Below are 3,998 nucleotides of genomic sequence, written 5' to 3' on the forward strand. Positions count from 1 at the left end.
CGGCATCTTATGAATACCTGAGCTAGATGACCCCATGCCTCAAGAAACTTTTAAGACCTGGTACGAGACTATCTTTAAGACCTGGTACGAGACTATCTTTAAGACCTGGTACGAGACTATCTTTAAGACCTGGTAACCTTAATGGCTGCATAGAAATCCTTAACCTTAGAATTTACAATTCCTGCATCGCTTTCAATTCAATGTTAGTAGCATGAAAATATTGTTAAGACCTGTAAGAGACTATCTTTAACATAATCAAAATGACTAAGTTCGCCACCATTGTGTAACCTAGGCGAGATTCATGCTCAAATGAAGTTGTGTGTACGAGAAATCCCTTGCATCCGCAAGACCATTTGCACCTAAAAGTGAGACAAATTTAGAAATCACATCTATAAATTGTAATTCTACTTCATGGACATATGAAGAAAAGCATCATCGCCAATATAGAAATCGAAATACAAAGGAAAAGATAAGTTGTAGGGTGAGATTCATGTTCAAATGAATGGCCATCAGTTAAGCATATAGCAAAGAGGAACCCTTGTGGTTGGATTGCTACTTCATCAGGAGAGACTTGTATGAAAGTGAAAATCTCAGCAACATAACCATGACAACATTTACCACATGACCTGCATCATTTGTATCACATTGAATGAAGTCACACTAATACTAATTCTGACATAAAAGCAGAAAGACACCAACATAACGCAAACAAGCATACTACACAATTTGATGATCCTTCTGGTCAAATCCATTTAGTTCTCTTTGATTCCATAATCCTTACACAAATCATCTAGATACATATACACATAGTAAAATTTTAATCAAGAGAATGATTTACAGTTCAATTCATACACATTGCTCAAAGTTTCTGAATCATTACAACATCAATAGAGTGTTAGCTTTGAACTTTAAAAATACAATAGCAATTAATTCCCTAACAATCAACTGATAGCTTTGAAACCTGTTTGCGGCATAATATGAGAAAGCAAATAACACATGATCCTATTTGAGACATCAATTAAAATTCCACGTACAAATTAAGAAAAAATTACTTTGAAAACCTAATTAAAATTCAACATAATTGAAAGAAATGCACCAATTACTCAAATATACAAGTTACTAACAACATCAGTTTAATCGAAACCCTAACTAAATAAGTTATTTGAACGGATGAAACATAATCGAACATATAACAGATCCGAAGAACGACATGATGAGTCTACCTGTTCGTATCAGCTTTTATTTTGAAAGGAACACTTGAATTGATGAACAATTTGATGAGCGCTATCAACTTCATATCCATCATGAACGAATTCGTCGGCGGTATCTTATACGAATTCATCGGCGATATCTTATTCAAATCGAATAGAACTTACAACCTAATTTAGCGATTTCGTTTAGGGTTTAGGAGCCTGGTCTGGAGCAGAACTCGATTTATTATTGTGATTGTGATTTAAATTAAATTAGGGCATTTGGTTTATGTGCGTATTAGTAACTGTACAGGGGGAGGGGACCAAGGATAAGGATACTTTGGTATCATTATTTGTAGGATATGTGTGTATTTGAAATTATTGCTTCTCTAAAATTTTCTTCACACTTGTAAATGTGCAGTTCTTTATAATTTTCATCACAAATTTAGGCGTGTAATTTTCCTTGTTTTTTGTTCACGCTTTGAAACATGTATTTCTTTTCCATACGCTTTTTAACGTGTATTTTACTTCCATTTTTTTCACATTTTTGTATGTGTAATTTACTTTAATTTTACTCACGTTTTTAGTTGTATTCATATTTACGCACACCTATACATGTGAAAGATTTGTTAGTACATATTTAAAACCGTAGAAAATTTTACAACATTTATGGGTGTGGAAATATATAAAAATTAAGTACACATTTGATGCAAACGTGAAGAAAAAAGCGTGCCGAAACTACATTTTTGTTGTAGTGATTGTTTGAGCCTCATGTATTCCTATTTTAAAAATCTGAAAGTTCCTGGGTCCACTCTGCTGAATATCATGGTTTCTGAAACAATAAACAAACCAAAAATCATTATAATTATAATTATAATATAATCTAACTTTAAGAACAATACTATTAAACAGTAACCTCACTTATATGTTCAACAATGAGACCAATACCAAATTCTATAGATCTGGTAATAATAAAGAATGATTAAGCATATCAATTCAGCACAAACCAATACATAAATGACATACATTTGGCCAAAGTACTCACCATAAGGTTGATTTTGAACTCAGCTTTAGCTTTGTAAGAGCAAAGTTGAGAGCCCTAGAACATCAACTCTAATCCGAGCTTTAGATTGTCCAAATAGGTTGGTGTTGAGCTCAGCTTTTGGGTAAACCCATTTGTACTTGTGTGGGATCAGTTCTTTCAAATATAATAGCCTGAAAACCAAATATGTCTACATAAGAGTTTGAAACTACAAAAGTAAAGCCAATGTTAATGAAGTATATTTTAACAAAAATGTATTCGAACTATCTATCACCATATCAACCTGTAGCATCAAAAAATATATTAACTAGAAGTTCATAAGAGAAAGGTTTCAGTAATGAGTCGACGAATTTGAGTAAAACGCAGGCCCTTATTATATGGGTCGAAACATATCAGTTCATATATGAATAGCTCCAGACACTAATAGTTTAGTACTTGTAGGCAATAAATGATTTAAATAAATAATATGTAACTTGTGTTCAGACTTTTGGATGTTGTTAGCATAAAAGATATAGTTTAGGCAGCTTTCGACCCATTTGACCACTTCAACCCATTGAAGATACATTTTAACAAATTTACCTACTTAAACACCATCAGATGATGAATGTTTAACTAAAGTTCAACATGAAAGACATTACTAAAACAATATAAGTTCTACACCAATTTTCAGATTCTACAATCTTAAACACTTTAAGTTCTCCATTTGGGTACATTGTTTGGTTTGAAATGTTGAGCTTGCACTATATAATCACAGAGTTGACAGAATACCATAGAAATGCATTGCAATATAGTTCATAATCAGGCAACCCCATAGTCTTTCTACTTCTACCAAGATGAAATATTAGTGCGAATTTCATATTGAATCTTAAGAAATGTATATAATAAAAACTTTACCTGATATCATCAACCATCAGTCTAAGATGAGGACCTGTCCTGATTTCCTTTGATCACCAGCTTCAATCGCAAAACCATAAAAAGAATACAAAGAAAAGCTATAACTCAAAACTAAAGTACATAACTAAACGAAAGAAACCTTTATTAATCAGTGCCCCGGAGGAGCAAAACATAATTATTACAGTACCATGCAACACAATCACACTGCAAAATAGAGTTAAATAGACATATATCTATACATACATCTTGGAGATCATTTAATCATGCATCCTTTATAGTTACATGTAATGAAGCATCGACACATGTCATCGTATACAAGAGTTATATAATTATCAGTTAAAGTTGATCAAATTGCTAATTCAAATAATTCATCATATCAACAAACATACGATCTAATGATTCACCGATCATCATTCGAATAGTTATGAACTAATGATGACTTGAATAGAAATTACCACATAATTGAACACACGAATACCTGTAAGAAAGTTGATGAATTGGAGTTTTAGTAGTATCAGATATCGATAGTAATTCTTCAACCTGTAAGAAGAATAACATTGAAGAACCATTAGTATTTGATAAGCTGTAGTTTCGATCGCGAGCTTGTCTAACTAGGGCTCGAATCACAAGCATCGTTGCATTGGAGTTTGATTAATAGTAATCGCCAGATTAGGTCTTGAACGGCGTACGTGGAGATATATTGTAATCGATTTAGGGTTTAATTTGTCGAATATTTCGAATTAAGGATGGATTGATGAATGTCGTCGATTTGGGGACTGAATTACCTCGATCCTGTATTTAGAATTCAACAAATTAGGGTTTCGTTGGTAAAATTTGTTGAATTAGGACTTCATTTGCAAAAAAGGATCGAA

General features: G+C 32.6%; 1 long non-coding RNA gene across 1 annotated transcript; it reads right to left on the reverse strand.

Moving 5' to 3' along the window:
* Positions 1–1,821: 1,821 nt before the first annotated feature.
* On the reverse strand, positions 1,822–3,998 carry LOC139899180 (uncharacterized). Its single transcript, XR_011777354.1, has 4 exons — positions 3,605–3,998; positions 3,127–3,186; positions 2,236–2,405; positions 1,822–2,022 (listed from the first exon to the last, which is right to left on the reverse strand). It is a non-coding gene; the product is annotated as an uncharacterized lncRNA (long non-coding RNA).

The sequence above is a fragment of the Rutidosis leptorrhynchoides genome, chromosome 3 (genome assembly GCF_046630445.1).
Source record: "Rutidosis leptorrhynchoides isolate AG116_Rl617_1_P2 chromosome 3, CSIRO_AGI_Rlap_v1, whole genome shotgun sequence".
Lineage (NCBI taxonomy): Eukaryota > Viridiplantae > Streptophyta > Magnoliopsida > Asterales > Asteraceae > Rutidosis > Rutidosis leptorrhynchoides.